Source organism: Calonectris borealis, unplaced genomic scaffold, assembly GCF_964195595.1.
Source record: "Calonectris borealis unplaced genomic scaffold, bCalBor7.hap1.2 HAP1_SCAFFOLD_50, whole genome shotgun sequence".
Classification (NCBI taxonomy): Eukaryota; Metazoa; Chordata; class Aves; order Procellariiformes; family Procellariidae; genus Calonectris; species Calonectris borealis.
The window spans coordinates 393,295-414,307 of NW_027441459.1; the positions used below are offsets into that span (position 1 = coordinate 393,295).

The window sequence follows — 21,013 nt, forward strand, 5'->3', positions numbered from 1 at the left end:
ACATGCAGCACCTTCACGCAGGATCTAGTACTAATATGTCGTTAGAAATCATCTTACTGGCTGCACTTAAAGCAGTTTTCGCCATCCAGCTGCTCCGGTTTCACAAAGTCCTCCAGAGCTGCGGTGACAGATGGGGCTGCCTGGAGGAGTGAGAAAGGGGAGCCCTGAGCTCGGGGAAAGGCCCTCACCCAAACACTTGCTAGGAGTTTACGCAAAAACCTAGCTAGATGACGCGGAGGAGACCCACCCTGAAGCCACAAGCAGTGTCCCGAAGGAGGCAGAACGAGGGTGTTATGCTGAACGTTTCCCTCAGTTCCCAGGGATTCCCGGGGCTATCAAGAGTGACCTCTCTGTGGCACCGCTCAGTTCAGCTATTGATGGTGTGGAGGAGGGTCATCCACAACGAATGGCGGCTCCTGAGGCGGCTCCAGCGCGGACTCGGGACCAGAGGACAGGCGCGGCGCCGACACTGGCACCGACACCATGGCTGGTGGTAAGGCGGGAAAGGACAGCGGGAAAGCCAAGGCGAAGGCGGTGTCGCGCTCACAGAGGGCTGGCCTGCAGTTCCCCGTGGGACGGATCCACAGGCACTTAAAGACTCGGCCCACCAGCCACGGGCGAGGGGGAGCCACCGCAGCCGTCTACAGTGCCGCCATCCAGGAGTACCTCACCGCCGAGGTGCTGGAGCTGGCGGGCAATGCCTCAAAGGATCTGAAAGTCAAGCGGATCACTCCCCGTCACCTGCAGCTGGCGATCCGCGGGGACAAGGAGTTGGATTCGCTGACCAAAGCCACCATTGCTGGTGGAGGCGTCATCCCGCACATTCACAAGTCTCTAATTGGAAAGAAGGGACAACAAAAAACGGCATAGAGGGGGAAAAAAAAAAGCCAAAGGAAGCGGCCCGTTCCCTCCCGTCGTCGTACTGCACCTGGGACAGAAGAAATCTTGGGGGTACATGGAATTTTTTTTTAAGGAATAGTTCAAAGGAAGAGCATAGGCGATTGACTGTACCAAACATTGGTATGGGCTGTAGATTCAAAGTTTGACGCAAAGTTGTACCTTGTGGGGGGGCGGCAGTCGGGGCGGTGGGCGGGGGGCTCGGCTGCTCCCCTGGGTTTTATACAAAAATGGAAGGATAAACCATTTTTTAATTAAAAAAAAAAAAAACAAAGGCCATGGCCAGAAGGAATGTGGCGACCCAGACCGAGCCCCCACGCAAACATACATCTGTCCAGGTCTCCGGCTGCAGGGAGTGCCTGAGCCTGTCCCTGGTACAGGAGGGCAGCAGAGACAACACCTGTGTGCGCTGTGACCAGGTGGATGATCTGCTCAGCCTGGTGGCAGACCTGAAGGAGGAGGTGGAGAGGTTAAGGAGTATCAGGGAGTGTGAGAGGGAGATAGATTGGTGGAGCCGCACTCTACCATCCCTGAGGCAAGGGCAGCAAGTGGAGGCTCCACAAGAAGCGGAGGATCCCCCGCCCTCTTGCCACCAGGCAGAAGGAGGGCACCCAGGCGACGGGGGGGAATGGACACAGGTCCCTGCTCGGGGCGCCAGGCGAACCCCCGCCCGGCCTCCCTCACCCCAACCTTCCCAGTTGCCCTTACAGAACAGATATGGGGCCCTGGAACTTGAGGGCCAGACAAACGAGGACGCAGATGAAGGCCCGTCCAGGGGGTTGCCCGAGGCGAGGCAGTCAGCCCCACGCATGACGACTGCCTCCGCTAAGAAAAAAAGGAGGGTAATTGTCATAGGGGGTAGCAGACTATTTCTGCTCACAAAGGTAAAGAGCCACTTCCTTCCTAAGAAGGGGAAAATGTGTGCTTGGGAAGACCAACTTTCACGGCAGTTTTACTCGTTGCCAAGGTGAGAAGGTCTCCTTCCCGGCTGCATTGGATTTATTTTGATGTCCTCTTGGTTCTGCAGTTTTCTGCCCCTTTTGGGGGAGAAACCATGCAGTTAATCTCCAGATATCGATGCCTTTCTTCGCAGGCCAGCAACGGACTGTGGTACAAGATGAACAATGAGTCTGTGGTTCTTCAGGACATGGACACAGTTCTCAGGCAGCAAGCTTACCTACTGTTTTATGTCAGGTAATAACAAGGAATGAAATGTGTTTAGAATAGGTTTCCCTATTTAGGGCGAGGGGTAACGGCTTTAAACTGAAGGAGGGAAGACGTGGATTAGATATGAGGAAGAAGTTCTTTACAGTGGGGGTGGTGAGACACTGGAAGAGGTTGTCCAGGCTGGATGGGGCTTTGAGCAACCGGATCTAGGGGAAGGTGTCTCTGCCGGTGGCAGGGGAGTTGGAACTAGATGATTCCTTCCAACCCAAACCATTCTGTTTCTATGAAATGGAGGCCGTAGGGGGGATAAAGACGAGGTCTTGCTCCGACAGGGGCGGACCTGCTGGGAAGACCCCAATCGAGTTTCCCTTTTGTAGCCTTGGTTACGTCTTCTCTCCGTCGTAGAAATGGCTCCAAGAAAATGACAGGCTGGGACTGAACCCCAGAGGAGGCTGCAAGAACAGCCTTAAATGGCGATCGCTCTTTGTTTCTCCAGGCGTTCTGATCTAAAAATTGGAGAAAGGGCTTCTTCCTCAGCGGTACCATCATATGCCCGTTCTGTCCTCAGTCAGTGGGCGGCCGACAGCAAGCAGGTGGGTTCTGTGGGACCGCAGGGTCTGCCTCGTAGGACTAAGGTAACTCTGGGGGGTGGGTCAGGGCACCAGGTGGAGAGTGGATTTCTTTCTGGGATCTTGGCGTTGCTCGCTTTTCCCTCCCACACTGCAGCTTGCTTCCCAGCCGCAACGCTGCTCCCTCTCAGAGCATCCCACCTAGCTCCATCCCATTTGTCCGCCTTTGGCCCTCCTGCCTTTGCAGCCCTCCAGGAGGGCTGTCCCCTCACAGAGCTTCTGGGGTTTCCCCGCTGTTCTGGTCCTCTCAGGAGGAAAGGGCAGGACCTTTTCACAGCTCTCTTTGCAGGACATGGCGGTGGGCACGCAGGACTCTCCGGAGGACAGCAGCTCCTCCACAACAGCCAGCACAAGCCAGCTAACCTGGGCAGGTGCACGGGAGGCATCTGCAGGCTGGCCGTGCCCCATTGGGCCAGGCAGGCTCAGCATCATGGCCTTGTGCTTGCATCGCTTCTTCTGCAGTTGCATAACGCTGGTGTCCAGAAGGAAGGCTGCGTGCCCGGTCTGCTGTCAGCCATGTGACCGTGTGCCGCACACCGAGCAGGAAGAGAGCAGCAAAGAGGAGCACGGATTCAGCCCTCCTTCCCGCTGCCGGAGGAACGGTGCCAGGGAGAGGGCCCACAACAGATCCCCGCGGCGGGGCAGTGATCTCTGCAGCCGGTTCATGGACACCACGGACTACGACCACTCAGCAGGGAAAAGGAGGAGAACTTGTCCTCCAAGTGGTGAGCACGCTCCCAGGGATGACGCAGCTCCAGGGCCCGCCAACGGCAGCTCCCAGTCGGCTCCCGCACCCAGTGCTGCTCGGGAGCAAACCCTGCCCATGCAGAGAGAGCAGAGCGGCAAGGCTATGATCTCTGCAGACCGTTTGTGGACACCGCAGGCTGTGACCCCTCAGCAGGGAGGAGGAGGAGGGTTTCAGCGCAAAGTGAAAGGTGAACGTCAGACAAACACTCGGGGCGCTGCGGTGGTGGCGGGAACAGACTGCGACCCTGGATGAGGGAAGAGCACAGCGTCTGACTCCTGCAATGCCGGGGAGGAGGAGGAGGAGGAGGAGGAAGAATGCAGGAAGCACCAAAAGTGCCCCCGGCAGGCACCAAGCTGCACAAAGGGCACCAGCAGCCCACCCTGTCCCTCCTCCCAGTGCTGCCTCTGGCCAGGAAGAGCTCAGAGAGACCTTCCAGAGCGTTGGCCGGCTCTGCCTGCTGGCCCGCCTGCCCACGGGTCCCTCCAGGAAGAGCTTTGGGATCGCCTTGCAAAAACAACACTCATGTGGTACCAACAGTCAGAAGAGCCAAAGCCAGAATTAAAAACACTTGTTGGCCTTGCACGTGTCATTTAGGGGGTGTTTTGTTCTCTGTAGGTTTTGAGGCAATCGGTGGAAATAGCCAGTGTGGGAGGTTTATGTTGCGGGATTTTGAAAGCAGCGTGCTTGCATGTGCCCATCTTGCCGTCTCTTCTTTTTAAATATGGAGTTCAAGTCACTCGAACGGAAACGGGCTGGACGAGGCGACGGCGAGCGGGACTGAAAACCGGCTGAACGGCCGGGCCCAGAGGGTGCTGCTCAGTGGCACCAAGTCCAGGGCGAGGCCAGTAACGAGCGGTGTTGCCCAGGGGTCAGTCCTGGGTGCAACCCCATTTAACATCTTCCTTAATTAATGGTCTGGGTGATGGGGCAGAGCGCACCCTCGGCAAGCTGGCAGATGACACCAGACCAAGAGGAGTGGCGCTTAGGCCAGGGGGTCGTGCTGCCATCGCGAGGCACCTGGGCAGGCTGGAGAGATGGGCTGACAGGGAACTCGTGCAGTTCAGCAAGGGGAAGTGCCAAGGGTGCTGTGCGGGTGAGGAGCACCGGCACAGGCTGCCCGGGGAGCTTGTGGAGTCTCCACCCTTGGAGATGTTCCACAGCTCTCTGGACATGGTCATGGACAACTGGCTGCAGGTGGCCCTGCTTGAGCAGGGGGGTGACTGGACCAGGTGACTTCACCTTCCAGGTGACCTCCCGACCAGCCTCAAGTAGCCGGTGATTCTGTGAAATGGGTGCCCAGAAGAGGATCCAGCCGCCAACGCTGTCCCCCTCAGGCGGCCATCGACAGCTCCACCAGGCAGCTGCAGCCCGTGGAGAGGAGCCCAGCCGGAGCAGGCTCCTGGCAGGAGCTGCGGCCCCTGGAGAGGAGCCCACGCAGCAGCAGGTTCTCTGGCCGGAGCTGCGGCCCGTGGGGCCCAGGCGGGAGCAGGGGAACGGCGTGAGGAGGACGGGGCGGCAGAGACGAGGCGCTGTGGGCCGCCCGCAGCCCCATTCCCCGTCCCCCTGCGCCGCTCGGCGGGGAGAGGGGGCCGAGGAGTCGGGAAGGGAGGAGGGAGGCTGAGCCTGGGAAGAGCGGGGCCAAAGCATCCGGCCCATCCCTGTTTAGTGCCCAAAGCCGCCTTTCTGGGGCTGAAATGCTCAGTTTTCGGGTCCCAACCTGTCTTTTGTGACCCATGGCCTTTCTTAGGGCCCGCGGTTCCCTTTCGAGGGTCTAAACCCTAAGGGCGGAGCTGGTCACCTGGCAACATCTGCCGGAAGTCCGTGGGAGAGGTCCCAGGACAGCCAATGGCATTTGAGGAGGCGGGGTCAACGTCATAGCCAGAGAGCCAATCAGAGGAAACAGAACCGCGGGGAAGGGCGGGCAGTAGTGGTGGGGGGTGTGGCCTCTCAGGCAGCCAATAAGAGAGAGCATCACCTCAAGGGAGGGTGGGCCTGAAACCAGGGCAGAGTGACAGCCCCAGGCAGCAATCGGAGGCCATCAGCTCAAGGGAAGGGCGGGCACTGCAGCACAGCAGCCTGACCGCCTGGGGCCAATCAGAGGCAGCATCCCCTCAGGGGAGGAGACTGACAGCCCTCCCGACCTATGCCGGCAAAGACCGATGTGAGAAGAAGGCGGGCTCCGGCGGCAGCCAGCCCGAGCTTCAGCATGGCGCACATGGGGCCCGCCCAGAGGCCGAGCAGCCCCAGGCCCGGGGCCCCTCTTCCCCCCGTCCACCCCCTCTCTCCCGTGTCCCTCTCCCCAGCTGCCCCCATGTTCTGGACCCCCCCGACTCCATGGGAGCCCCCGGCTCACAGAGAGTCAGTGTCCCGTGGCCGTGCCGCTGGACGGCAGCCATGGGCCACCGGGCTTCTCGCCACCATCGCCTCTGGCATCCGACCGACGGTGACGAGGACGTGACGGTGAGGCCGCCGGGGTGGGAGTGGGGTACACGAGGATGGGTGGGGGGTGATGCCTGTTGTGGGGCCGCCCGCCATCACCTCCCCCACACCCCCTCCCCGCAGCGCAAGGGACCCCGCAGCAGCCTGAAGGGTGGCGAGGAGGGGGAGGACGTGGCCGCCACCCAGCGTCTCCCCCCGAGATGGTGAGTTGAGCAGGGGGGGATGGCGGGGCGGGGGTCTGCCCCTGAAAGCAGGGGGGGTCCCAGGGTTGATGCTTTCCCCCTCGTCTCTCCCCACAGCTGCTGCACATCATGTCCCACCTGCTGAGCCTGGGCCAGACCTGCCGCTACCTCCACAAGGTGTGCGACAGCGAGGCCGCCTGGCGCCACTTCTGACCCGGCAGCGCCCGGCTCTGCAGGAAGGCCGCCATCCTCAACTGTGAGTCCCTGCCATTGTCCGGGGCGGCGGGTGGTGGAACTTTTTTCCCCAGCGTCATTTGTAGAGTGCAAAGCTGTGATTCTAGGCTTGAAAGCCTTGCTTTTAGGTCCCAAGGCCTCATTTTTAGGGTACAAACCCTCATTTATAGTTCCAAACTGTCCTTTTCAGGTTCCCAGGGCCCAGAGCCTTTGGTTACTTTTAAGGCCAAAAGACTGATTTTGAGGGTCCAAACCCTCATTTTTAGCTTCCAAAGCCTCCTTTTCAGGGAGCAACGCCTCATTTTTAGGAGGCAGTCTGCAATTTGGATGGCCCAAAGCCGCCTTTTGAGCTTTGAATGGCCCATATTTGGGGTGCAAAGCCTTAGCGTTTGGTACCAAAGCATCATTTTAGGGCACAACACCTAATTTCAGGGTTCAAAGCCTCAACTTCGTTTCCAAAGCCCCATTTCTAAGGCCCAAAGCCACATTCTCTAAGCCCGAAACCCTCCTTTTGAGGGTCCAAACTCTCATTTGGAAACTCTCATTTACAGGTCAAAGCCTCCATTGGAGTGCCCAAAGCCCTATTTTAGGGACCGAAGGTTCCCTTCTGGGGGCCAGAGAGGAACCAAGAAGTTGCCCTCCTTTGCGGGGTCAAAAGCCTTGTTTGTGGCACCTCGGCCATCCTTCTCTGTGCCCAAAGCCTCCTGCTTAGGGCCGAAATCCTCATTTTTCGGGTCCCAACGTGTCTTTTGTGACCCATAACCTTTTTTTAGGGCCCACAGTTGCACTTAGAGGGTCTAAACCCTCATTTTTTAGGGAAGAAAGCTTTGTTTTAGGGTCTAAAGCTATCTTTAGAGTGTCCAAAGCCGCGTTTTACTTTGCAAAGCCTTCGGTTTGGCTTCCAGCGCCTCATTTTTATGGTCCAAAGGCTCAGCTGTAGTTTGCAAAGTCTCCTTTTCGGAGCCCAGGGCTGCATTTTTACTTGCCGAAGCCTCATTTTCAGGCTCCTAACCAGCATTTTTAGGATCCAGCCAGTTGGTTTCAGGTTCCAAGCTGCATCTTGAGTGTCCAAACCCTCCTTTTTATGGTCCAAACCGCCTCTCTTAGGGCCCAAAGCCTCATTTGCAGAGTCCAAAGCTTTGATTCTAGGGTACAAACCCTCCTTTTTGGGGTATCAATCCTCATTTGTAAGTTGCAAGCCCCACTTCTAATGTCCAAAGACTCATCTTAAGGACCCAGAGCATCGCTTTGAAGGCCCAGAGTCTGACTGTGAAGGTCCAAAGTGTCATTTCCAGAGGGCAAACCCTTATTTACAAGTTAATTTCAGGGACCAAGGCCTCATTTTTAGGAGACAGACTGCAATTCTGAAGGCCCAAATCCTCCTCTTCAGCCTCCAAAGATGCGTTTTTAGCGTGCAAAGCCTTAGGTTTTGGTACCAAAGCATCATTTTAGGGCACAAAACCAGATTTGAGGGTTCTAAGTCTCGTTTTCATTTTCAAAGCCTGATTTGTAGGGCCCAAAGCCTCATTTGTAGGGCCCAAAGCTTTGATTCTAGGGTCCAAACCCTCCTTTTTTAGGCTCCAAGCCCTCCTTTTTTTAAAGCTGCAAGCCCTCCTTTTTTTAAAGCTGCATACCCTCCTGTTTTTTAGGCTCGATACCCTCCTTTTTCAGGGGTCCAAGCCCTCTTGGTTCTTTTAGGCTGCAAGCCCTCAAGGTTTTTTTTGGCACGATTACCCTCCTTTTTTTAGTCTGCAAGTCCTCCTGGTTTTTTTAGGCTCGATTACCCGCCTTTTTTTCAAGCTGCAAACCCGCCTTTTTTGCAGGCTCCAAACCCGCCTGTTTTTTAGGCACGATTACCCGCCTTTTTTTTAGGCACGATTGCCCTCCTTTTTTTAGGCACGATTGCCCTCCGCAGGATTACCCTCCTTTTTTTTAGGCTCCAAGCCCTCCTTTTTTTTAGGCTGCAAGCCCTCCTGGTTTTTTTAGGCTCTAAGCCCTCCTTATTTTTAGGCTGCAAGCCCTCCTTTTATTAGGCTGCAAACCTTCCTTTCCTGAGGACCAAGCCCCCCTTTTTTAAGGTCCAAGCCCGACTTTTTTAGGCTCGTTATCCTCCTTCGTTTAGGCTTGCTATCCTCCTTTTTCAGAGGTTGAAGCCCCCCTGGTTTTTTCAGGCTGCAAGCCCTCCTGGTTTTTTTAGGTTGCAAAGCCTTAGGTTTTGGTACCAAAGCATCAGTTTAGGGCACAAAGCCTGATTTGAGGGTTCAAAGTCTCGTTTTCATTTTCAAAGCCTCATTTGTAGGGCCCAAAGCCTCATTTGAAGGGCCCAAAGCTTTGATTCTAGGGTCCAAACCACCGAGGCGAAGGGCTCCGGAGCGGAGCATCGCGCGGGGGGACCCTTCCTGAAGCGGCAAAACCGCGGCAAAAACCGCCAAGGCAAAAGCGCAGGGAGAGAGAGGCTGCCCCAGCCCCCTCCCCCGAGCCGGGGCAGTGAGCTCCCGCCGAGCGGCGGCTCTGACTCAGCGCGGGCGGGGGGGACGGCGGCCGTTTAAAACCCGGGGTACCCGCCGTTTCAGAGAAGCCACCGAGGCGAAGGGCTCCGGAGCGGAGCATCCCGCCAGGGGACCCTTCCTGAAGCGGCAAAACCGCGGCAAAAACCGCCAAGGCAAAAGCGCAGGAGCGAGAGGGTGCCCCAGCCCCCCTCCCCCGAGCCGGGGAGCGAGCTCCTGACGAGCGGCGGCTCTGACTCAGCGCGGGCGGGGACAGGCGGGACGGCGGCCAAACCCCCTCAGGTACAGGAGCAGCCCCCAGGGAGCGCGAGCGACCCGGAGCGCGGCGAACAGGGCGGGCAAACAGGGCGTGGCGCCTCAGGTGGGGCGGGCAGTGCGGGCGGGCAGGGCGCAGCCCCCCCCAGGCTCTAGAGCGAGCTCAACTCGTGGTCGTCGTCCTCCCAGAAGAGGACCCGGCCATGGTTTCCACTCGATGGCCAAAAGCCATCGCCAGAAGAAACGCGTTTTATCCCCTTCCCCCTTCGAACCTCGGTTAAATCCCTCTCGGATGAGCCCCGCCAACTCATAGGCGAGAATCCTTTTCCCCCTGTGAGACAGCTGAACTCCGTCCGTCGCCAGCAGCCCCGGTGCCGTGTAAACCTCCCCGTGGTCAAAGCAGCCAAAATTTTGCCGATGGCACCAGCCCCTGAGCCACGTGTTGATCCGATGAGTTTTCTGTTCCCTTCAGTATTCCTCCCTGCCACTGAAGGGATCGAGGAAAACACCACCTGTGCTCCCGATCCTCCCACCAGTCGCCCCAGCGCCCTGAAGTCCCTTTTGATCCCTTCGGGACTTCTCTCTGCACCCTCCTCACTGCCAGCCTGTATAACCAGTAGCGGGTAGTGATCGGAGGGCTGTACCAGACTGGGGAGCTTCCTAGTAATGTCCTTCACCCGGGCCCCAGGGAGGCAGCAGACTTCCCTGTGGGATGGGTCTGGCCGACAAATTGGGCCCTCCGTCCCCCTCAGAAGGGAATCACCTAGGACAATTACCCTCCTTTTTTCCTTCCCGGAGGCAGTCGTCATGCGTGGGGCTGACTGCCTCGCCTCGGGCAACCCCCTGGGTGGGCCTTCATCTGCGTCCTCGTTTGTCTGGCCCTCAAGTTCCAGGGCCCCATATCTGTTCTGTAAGGGCAACTGGGAAGGTTGGGGTGAGGGAGGCCGGGCGGGGGTGCGCCTGGCGCCCCGAGCAGGGACCTGTGTCCATTCCCCCCCGCCCGTCGCCTGGGTCCCCTCCTTCTGCCTGGTGGCAAGAGGGCGGGGGATCCTCCGCTTCTTGTGGAGCCTCCACTTGCTGCCCTTGCCTCAGGGATGGTAGAGTGCGGCTCCACCAATCTTATCTCCCTCTCACACTCCCTGATACTCCTTAACCTCTCCACCTCCTCCTTCAGGTCTGCCACCAGGCTGAGCAGATCATCCACCTGGTCACAGCGCACACAGGTGTTGTCTCTGCTGCCCTCCTGTACCAGGGACAGGCTCAGGCACTCCCTGCAGCCGGAGACCTGGACAGATGTGTGTTTGCGTGGGGGCTCGGTCTGGGTCGCCACATTCCTTCTGGCGATGGCCTTTGTTTTTTTTTTTTTAAATTAAAAAATGGTTTATCCCTTCCATTTTTGTATAAAACCCAGGGGAGCAGCCGAGCCCCTCGCCCACCGCCCTGACTGCCGCCCCCCCACAAGGTACAACTTTGCGTCAAACTTTGAATCTAAAGCCCATACCAATGTTTGGTACAGTCAATCGCCTATGCTCTTCCTTTGAACTATTCCTTAAAAAAAAATTCCACGTATCCCCAAGATTTCTTCTGTCCCAGGTACAGTACGACGACGGGAGGGAACGGGCCGCTTCCTTTGGCTTTTTTTTTTCCCCCTCTATGCCGTTTTTTGTCGTCCCTTCTTTCCAATTAGAGACTTGTGAATGTGCGGGATGACGCCTCCACCAGCAATGGTGGCTTTGGTCAGCGAATCCAACTCCTTGTCCCCGCGGATCGCCAGCTGCAGGTGACGGGGAGTGATCCGCTTGACTTTCAGATCCTTTGAGGCATTGCCCGCCAGCTCCAGCACCTCGGCGGTGAGGTACTCCTGGATGGCGGCGCTGTAGACGGCTGCGGTGGCTCCCCCTTGCCCGTGGCTGGTGGGCCGAGTCTTTAAGTGCCTGTGGATCCGTCCCACGGGGAACTGCAGGCCAGCCCTCTGTGAGCGCGACACCGCCTTCGCCTTGGCTTTCCCGCTGTCCTTTCCCGCCTTACCACCAGCCATGGTGTCGGTGCCAGTGTCGGCACCGCGCCTGTCCTCTGGTCCCGAGTCCGCGCTGGAGCCGCCTCAGGAGCCGCCATTCGTTGTGGATGACCCTCCTCCACACCATCAATAGCTGAACTGAGCGGTGCCACAGAGAGGTCACTCTTGATAGCCCCGGGAATCCCTGGGAATTGAGGGAAACGTTCAGCATAACACCCTCGTTCTGCCTCCTTCGGGACACTGCTTGTGGCTTCAGGGTGGGTCTCCTCAGCGTCATCTAGCTAGGTTTTTGCGTAAACTCCTAGCAAGTGTTTGGGTGAGGGCCTTTCCCCGAGCTCAGGGCTCCCCTTTCTCACTCCTCCAGGCAGCCCCATTGTTAATGTTAATCTTAATCAACATTAATTTTTAAAGTGGTATCATCCTGTGTATAGCCCTCACCCAGAACTGGGTTAAAAGACCAGTTAATAAGAAACCAGAATGATGAAGCTAGTGAGTGGGTGTTTGATTGGAGGAGATCAAGATGTATGTGTTTTAATTTAAGAACACTATGGTGATAGATAGTTTGTTGTGGATTCTATATTGCTCGCTTCTGTAATTTTAAACAATGCAGATTTGTTGCTTAGAAGTTAGATAACTAACAGGTGTGTGTTTGTAATTGTGTGGAGTAGTAATTAATTATAAGCTGTGTGTTTTAGAGGTAGTGAGCTATGGAAACTATAAACAAACGTGGTCCAAGCATGGCTTAGGGACAAATTGCGACCCTATAAGGTAAAAGAGGAAAGAAGTTCATGAAGAGTTCACTACCCTGCCGACCACCAGAGCCCACCCGAGACCCCCAAGAAGACCCTAAAGGCTTTAGTGCGCATGTGTTTAAGATGATGTAATATTATAATTAGTTCTCGGAAATGTAATGAATATGTAACAAGGAAATTTAAATTATGTATGAGAAGCATGGATATAAACAGAAAGGTGACTAGACCAGGTGTGCTTGATTTGTGGCAAGTCCACCGAGCACCCAGGCCTGAATAAAACAATATCTCTCCTGAGCGTGTGGAATCGGTTACTTGCACGCCGGGCACGAATCCGCTTTTCGGACAACAGTTTTTGGCGACCCAGATGGGACTGCTGTGAAGCCTTGCCCGGATCGACTCGCCGGCTCTCGGTGGGGAGACTCTGCTCTCCGGACTCCAGCGCGCACCGACCTTTTGATCGGGGACTCCGTGAGTATTCTCCCCGACCAGAGCAGGTGAGCGACTCAACGGTGCAACGCTAAGGTAAATGAGATATTGTTCCTTACCATGCATTTGGTAAGGAATTGTGGCCACAGGTAAAGAGGTATATTCATATGCGTTTGACAGTGACGACTGGAGTATATGAAGTTGTAGGCGCCAGGGGTAAACCGGTATATTCATATGCGTTTGACAGTGACGACTGGAGTATATGAAGTTGTGGTTAAGAACGTTCTTTTTTGGTAAAGATATGGGAGCTCAACCATCAAAAGTAACACCGTGTTCCCCCTTAGGATGCATCATTAAACATTGGGGAAAATTTGGGGGTGATCCTTTGAGAAAGGATAAATTAATTGAATATTGTACTAGATGGTGGCCAATGTACAAATTGGAAGATGAGGAAAAATGGCCAGAATTGGGAACCTTGCAATATAATACTATTTTACAGTTAATGTTATTTTGTAGAAGACAAGGAAAATGGGATGAGGTACCTTATGTAGATTTGTTTTTTTCTTTGAGAAATGATCATGAAATTCGGAAAAAATGTAAGCTTTTAGATTCAGATTCTAATGTGATGATGATGATGATGGAAAATAAGGAACCAAAAGCGCATTGTTGTTCTGCATGTAGCATAGGAAAACAGTGTTTAAAACTAGGAGAAGAAGAGGAGGATACACAAATGTTAGTACCACCAAGTAAAAATGAAACTTCTGAAACCGAAGCAAGAGGAAGCAATACTTTTAGTCCGATAGCTGGCAGGACTAGAACCCAGCAAGGGTCTGTATTGTTAGCACCCCTTCGCCAGACAGTGGGCCCAAGGGGGGAGCCAGTATTTGTGAAAGTACCATTTACAACTTCTGATTTAATGAATTGGAAAGAGTTAGCAGGATCATATAGAAAGAATTCTGAAAAGGAGTATAGACCTTTTCAAACAGTTATTGAAAATCATAATCCAAATTGGCAAGATATTAAAATTCTTACTCCTGAAGAAAAGAGGGTAATATTAGAAAAAGCAAATATAGAAAATGAGAGAATAAATGCAAAAGAAGATCCTGCTCATTTTATGTTAACTCAAGACCCAAACTGTAATCCTAATAGTAATGATGGGAAATTGATGATTAAACAGTATCAACAATTAATTTTGTATGGAGTAAAGAATGGAATACCCTGCCCAAAGAATTTGGCAAAATTGACTCAAATAATTCAAGGAAAAACAGAGGACCCATCCACCTTTTATGAATGATTATGTGAGGCAGCTAGGAAATGGACAGACTTAGATCCTGAGAGTGATAAAAATAGAGCAATATTTACTAGTTTGTTTGTAAGGCAAGCTGCTCCAGATATTCAAAAGAAATTGCAGAAAGTGGATGAAATTACAGGAATGACTATATTATAATAATAGGGAAGAGGAGGAAAAGAAAAATCAGGAAAAAGAAAAAATAAAAGACAGGAAACAAAAAGCTGCTATTTTAGCAGCTGCTTTTGTAAATGCCCAAGCATCAGCTGGAGGAAGAGGCAGAAGATATTTGAGAGGTAGAGGTAGAGGGTATTTGAAAGGAAAAGGCAGAGGAGGTAGAGATATGTTTAAACAATATACCCCATTAGGATTTAATCAATGTGCTGTATGCAAGACATTGGAAGAGTGAGTGTCCAGAGAACAAAGAAGCAGTCATGACTCAGTCACAGCAGATACCACCTGAAGCTGATTTACTTATGATGGGAGGAGATTCTGAATGATGGGGACCGGGGGTGGAAAATGATATTTTCCCAGCTGAGCCCCTGGTTCCAGTAAAGCTGGGAGATGAAGTAGTCGATTTTTTAGTAGATACTGGAGCAAAATATTCTGTTATAAATACATGTAAAGGACCAATGAGTAAATTTAATGTATCTATTGTTGGGGTCACGGGAAAGAAGGAGGTAAGGCCTTTTTTGAAACCTTTAAAATGTAAAATTGGAGGAAAAACAGTGATGCATGAATTTTTATATATACCGGAATGCACCATGCCTCTCTTAGGACGGGATTTATTGAATAAATTGGGAGCACAAATTAACTTTAAAAAAGGAAAGATCCAAGTTCATTTTCCTGAAGCTAATGCCTGGCAAGCCCAAGTTTATTTATTACAGACAAACACAGATGAATCTGAAGAAATTCCAGAAGAGATTAAAGATGCAGTTTACCCTTTTGTTTGGGCAACAGAGAAACCAGGAAGAGCGAAAAATGTGGAACCGGTAAAAGTTGAATTGAAAACAGGAGCTCGACCGGTAAGAAAGAAACAGTATCCTATTAGTATAGAAACCAGAAAAGGTTTGGAACCAATAATAAATAATTTTCTTAAATACGGACTTTTAAGAGAATGTCAATCTGATTATAATACTCCTGTCCTTCCAGTGAAAAAGCCACATAACCAAGGATATAGGCTGGTTCAAGATTTAAGAGCGATAAACCAGTTAGTGGTGGACATTCATCCAATAGTCCCTAATCCATATACGTTGTTAACAACTATCAATGAATCAAATGCATATTTCTCTGTTATAGATTTGAAAGATGCTTTCTTTTGTATACCTCTGGAAGAAAACAGCCAAAAGATTTTTGCTTTTGAATGGAAAGATCCGTCGACTGGGAGGAGGACTCAGCTCTGCTGGACCGTGCTGCCACAAGGGTTTAAAAATAGCCCAACCATCTTTGGAGCAGCTCTGAATAAGGAACTGGAACAGTGGTCCGGTAAGGAAGATCAAATCACCCTCCTTCAGTATGTTGATGACATCCTATTGGGAGCAGATACTACTGAGATCTGCAAAGAAAAGACTGTTAGCCTCCTAAACTTTTTAGGAATGGCTGGCTACAGGGTGTCAGAGAAGAAAGCACCAATTGCAAAACAAACTGTAATTTATTTGGGATTTGAGATTTCCCAAGGACAGCGAAGATTGGGAAATGGTAGAAAAGAAGCCATTTGCAAGATGGCACCCCCTCAATCCAAAAGAGAGTTGAGAGGATTTTTAGGAAGGGCTGGATGGTGTCGCTTTTGGATTCCAAATTATGGTTTGATGGCAAAACCATTGTATGAGGCAACCAAAGGCCCTGAAGAAAATCCTGCCTCTTTAATGCCAAGGGAAAAAGAGAGTGATCTTAACCATGATTGTTTATAAGTCATTGAACAGGTGTATGCCAGCAGGCCAGATCTGAAAAATGTCCCTCTCCAAACTCCGGATGAAGAATTATTTACTGATGGAAGCAGCTTTGTTGTAAAAGGAGAAAGGAGAGCTGGTTATGCCGTGGTAACTTTAACTGAAGATCGAGAAGTAAAAGCATTACCTCCAAATACATCCGCCCAGAAAGCAGAAATTATAGCCCTCACAAAAGCCTTAAATTTGGCTAAAGGTAAAAGAGTTAACATCTATACAGATTCTAAATATGCTTTTGGAGTTGTGCATGCTCATGGAGCAATATGGAAGGAGCGAGGACTTTTATCTGCTAGCGGTACCCCTATAAAATACGGAACCGAGATTTTGAATTTGTTGGAAGCAGTACAGAAACCTAAAGAAGTTGTGGTGATTCATTGTAAAGCTCATCAAAAAGGGGACTCAAAAGTAATACAAGGAAATCGAAAAGCAGATGAGGCTGCTAAACGTGTAGCATTAAATACTATGATTTATGTTTTAATTCCATCAAAAGAAATTCAGGTGGAATCCCCAAATTATAATGAGAAAGAAAATAAATTAGCTATGTTATTACATTGTAAGAAGAATGATCAAGGATGGTAGATAACTTCACATGGACAATGTATAGTAACCCCTGAAATTATGAAGAAATTAATGGTCAAAACCCATGCTGAAACACATATGGGAGCAGAGGCAATGGTGGAATCAGTAAGACGATATGCGATAAGAACCAAAATGTTATTGATTGCTAAAAGTGTGAGTAATAAATGTGAGATTTGTCTTAGGAACAATCCGAAAATACAAATCCGACCCCCTCCTGGAGAGGTAAAAAGAGGCATAACTTCCGGTGAGTATTGGCAAATAGATTTTTCAGAGTTACCGCGATGTAACCAATACCGATATCTATTGATATTGGTAGATACCTTCTCTGGATGGCCGGAAGCTTTCCCGTGTCGAACCAACAAGGCAAAAGAGGTTGTAAAACATTTGTTGAAAGAAATAATTCCAAGGTTTGGAGTCCCTTTAGGAATATCCTCAGACAGAGGTCCACATTTTGTAGCAGAGGTTGTTAAAAACATGAGTAAGACATTAGGGATTAAGTGGGATCTCCATACCCCTTGGAGACCTCAATCTAGTGGGCAGGTGGAAAGGGTGAATCAAACATTGAAAAGACAAATTTCTAAAATATGTCAGGAAGCTCAATTGAAGTGGATCGAAGCCTTACCACTTGCCTTGTTGAGAATTAGGGTGACCCCTAGAGCTAAAGAAAAAGTGAGTCCATTTGAAATTTTATATGGAAAACCTGATAGTGTTAATTTGACAGGAGGATCAGAACAAATGCATGTAATAGGAGAAAAAGTATTAACTGAATATCTTTTATCTTTGAGTAAGGTGTTGAATTCTTTGCATAAGTATGTCCTTTTGAAGACACCTTTACCTCTTGAATTTCCAGTACACTCATTTAATCCAGGGGATCAAGTTTATTTGCGAATGTGGAAGGACGACCCTCTTGGAGAAAAGTAGAAAGGACCTTTCCAGGTGCTGTTAACAACAAACACTGCTGTGAAACTGGAAGGAATAGATTCTTGGATTCATTATACGAGGATTAAAAAAATTCCACCTGGACTGTGGACATCTGTATTTAAGGAACCATTGAAGTTAACTTTGCGGCGTGTTCAATGAGATACTAGAGATGCTGCTAAATTAGTGTAACAATTTGATTATTGAACAGAATTAAATTAGAGAGAGAGGGAAGATGTGGAATGTGTTGTTGTTAATAATAACGATCAGTCAGATTGATTATTTTTGTTTGTGGTACTGATCGTTATTTTAATTATGATTACATGTTGTATGATTCAATTTGTATCTTTTTGTAGAAAGTAAGTATTATGAGACTCATGATGCTTAACATCATAAGTCTCAAAGGGGGGAATTGTTAATGTTAATCTTAATCAACATTAATTTTTAAAGTGGTATCATCCTGTGTATAGCCCTCACCCAGAACTGGGTTAAAAGACCAGTTAATAAGAAACCAGAATGATGAAGCTAGTGAGTGGGTGTTTGATTGGAGGAGATCAAGATGTATGTGTTTTAATTTAAGAACACTATGGTGATAGATAGTTTGTTGTGGATTCTATATTGCTCGCTTCTGTAATTTTAAACAATGCAGATTTGTTGCTTAGAAGTTAGATAACTAACAGGTGTGTGTTTGTAATTGTGTGGAGTAGTAATTAATTATAAGCTGTGTGTTTTAGAGGTAGTGAGCTATGGAAACTATAAACAAACGTGGTCCAAGCATGGCTTAGGGACAAATTGCGACCCTATAAGGTAAAAGAGGAAAGAAGTTCATGAAGAGTTCACTACCCTGCCGACCACCAGAGCCCACCCGAGACCCCCAAGAAGACCCTAAAGGCTTTAGTGCGCATGTGTTTAAGATGATGTAATATTATAATTAGTTCTCGGAAATGTAATGAATATGTAACAAGGAAATTTAAATTATGTATGAGAAGCATGGATATAAACAGAAAGGTGACTAGACCAGGTGTGCTTGATTTGTGGCAAGTCCACCGAGCACCCAGGCCTGAATAAAACAATATCTCTCCTGAGCGTGTGGAATCGGTTACTTGCACGCCGGGCACGAATCCGCTTTTCGGACAACACCATCTGTCACCGCAGCTCTGGAGGACTTTGTGAAACCGGAGCAGCTGGACGGCGAAAACTGCTTTAAGTGCAGCCAGTAAGATGATTTCTAACGACATATTAGTACTAGATCCTGCGTGAAGGTGCTGCATGTCATCACGCATGTTAGCTTTTCCCGAAGGCTTCATGCACAATAATCATAGAATCATAGAATCATTAAGGTTGGAAAAGACCTGTAAGATCATCGAGTCCAACCGTCAGCCCAACACCACGATGCCCACTAACCATGTCCCTAAGCGCCACATCTACACGTCTTTTAAATACTTCCAGGGATGGTGACTCAGCTGCTTCCCTGGGCAGCCTGTTCCGATGCTTGACCGCTATTTCAGTAAAGAAACGTTTCCTAATGTCCAATCTAAAGCTCCCTTGGCGCAACTTGAGGCCATTTCCTCTCGTCCTATCGGTAGTTACTTGGGAGAAGAGGCCAACAGCCACCTCGCTACAACCTCCTTTCAGGTAGTTGTAGAGAGCGATGAGGTCTCCCCTCTTCTCCAGACTAAACAGTCCCTCATCCCTCCTCACAAGACTTGTTCTCCAGACCCTTCACCAGCTTCGTTGCCCTTCTCTGGGCAATGAGACGCAGCTTTTTTTTAACCTGGCCTTATGGTACTGAATAGCCTTAAAATAGCGTAAGGATGTGTGAGACATGAAAGCTTGTGTGGCCTTCTGGCGGGGAAAAAGGCTGCATTTCAGGGTGCATTTCAGCACTTGGCTCTGTGCTTGGTTTGAAGGTGTGACAAGATGGTTGCCGCCTCCAAGAGGTTTACAATCCATCGTGTGCCCAAGGTTCTCACGGTGTGTCTGAAAAGGTTTGACGATTTCACCGGCGGGAAATCTTTTGACACTTTCTGGTCATTTTAATGTTCAAGTAGACTTTAGAACATATCAAATCCTTTAAAACACCCTCTCACATAGATACCTTCCTCTTTAGATGTCTTAAAAAATAATAAAATATATAAGCTTTTAACTCCACAGCCATAGACATAACATGCGAGGTGTAGGCATTTAGCACTCCATGCTCGTGTTTTTCTTTCTCTCTTGCAGTCCTTTATGTCTGTGCAGGCCCCTGTTGCTCAACCTCTGCCATGTTAAGTTTTAGCCTTTGGGTTTTTAAATACAGATTTAGCAATGGAGGTTTGTGCAGGCTTGTCTCCACTCTGCTCAGTGTTGGCAGTTTTATCTTCTGTCTGGCTGCCAAGAAACCCCATGTTCCCCAAGGTGTATACGCAACTGGAGCGCAACTTTCTCTTCCTGGAGCAGCAGGTTTCCCAAAGCATGCGCTCTTTCGCAAGCTGGCCATGTTGGGTTTTTCGTGTTCCCTTCCGGGATGAGGAGACTTCCCGTGGGAAGACGAGCACGTACTCTGCTCTGGCAGAGCTGCTTTGGCCGAGAACAGTTTCCTGCCACCCAAAGCATCACGTGTTGAAGGCTATTTCGTGTAGTATTTCAGGATTGTCTCTGAGCCCTCTTGGTCTCTCCGTAGGTTGTAGAATATCCCGAGTACTTGGATCTTCGCCCATACACCTCTCAGGCAGCTGGAGAACCGCTCCTCTACGCCTTATACGCTGTCCTGGTGCATAGCGGTGGCAGCTGTCATGCAGGACACTATTTCTGCTACACAAAGGTATAGAGCCACTTCCTTCCTAAGAAGGGGAAAATGTGTGCTTGGGAAGACCAACTTTCACGGCAGTTTTACTCGTTGCCAAGGTGAGAAGGTCTCCTTCCCGGCTGCATTGGATTTGTTTTGACGTCCTCTTGGTTCTGCAGTTTTCTGCCCGTTTTGGGGGAGAAACCATGCAGTTCATCTCCAGATATGGATGCTTTTCTTCGCAGGCCAGCAACGGACTGTGGTACAAGATGAACGATAAGTCTGTGGTTCTTCAGGACACGGACACAGTTCTCAGGCAGCAAGCTTACCTACTCTTTTATGTCAGGTAATAACAAGGAATCAAACGTGTTTAGAATAGGTTTCCTTTCCTAGTTTTGCTGCCTGTCTTCTCGTCCTCCGGAGTGTTTGCCTTTCTGTCCCAGGAGACCGTTACTCCCTGCATCACTCCCTCCTCTCGAATCTGAACTACCCCAGGTCAATCACTGTTTTTCCCTCCTGGGCTTCAGGCTGCTGCCCTGGTGTAAACTGCTACTTGTCTGCTGTCTGAAGGTGGCTGATGTAGAGAAGAGCGCTTCAAGGGGGCCTACAGGGAAGATGGGGAGGGCCTCGTTACCAGGGAGTGTAGTGATAGGGCGAGGGGTAACGGCTTTAAACTGAAGGAGGGAAGACATGGATTAGATATGAGGAAGAAGTTCTTTACAGTGGGGGTGGTGAGACACTGGAAGAGGTTGTCCAGAGAAGTTGTGGATGCCCCGTCATCCCTGGCAGTGTTCAAGGCCAGGCTGGATGGGGCTTTGAGCAACCGGATCTAGGGGAAGGTGTCTCTGCCGGTGGCAGGGGAGTTGGAACTAGATGATTCCTTCCAACCCAAACCATTCTGTTTCTATGAAATGGAGGCCGTAGGGGGGATAAAGACGAGGTCTTGCTCCGACAGGGGCGGACCTGCTGGGAAGACCCCAATCGAGTTTCCCTTTTGTAGCCTTGGTTACGTCTTCTCTCCGTCGTAGAAATGGCTCCAAGAAAATGACAGGCTGGGACTGAACCCCAGAGGAGGCTGCAAGAACAGCCTTAAATGGCGATCGCTCTTTGTTTCTCCAGGCGTTCTGATCTGAAAATTGGAGAAAGGGCTTCTTCCTCAGCGGTACCATCATATGCCCGTTCTGTCCTCAGTCAGTGGGCGGCCGGCAGCAAGCAGGTGGGTTCTGTGGGACCGCAGGGTCTGCCTCGTAGGACTAAGGTAT

General features: G+C 50.6%; 2 pseudogenes; one reads left to right on the forward strand and one right to left on the reverse strand.

The window, feature by feature from the left end:
- Positions 1–317: 317 nt before the first annotated feature.
- Positions 318–21,013, forward strand: part of LOC142076449 (histone H2A.V-like) — a 186,260-nt pseudogene continuing 165,564 nt past the window's right edge.
- On the reverse strand, positions 10,367–11,433 carry LOC142076454 (histone H2A.V-like; annotated as a pseudogene).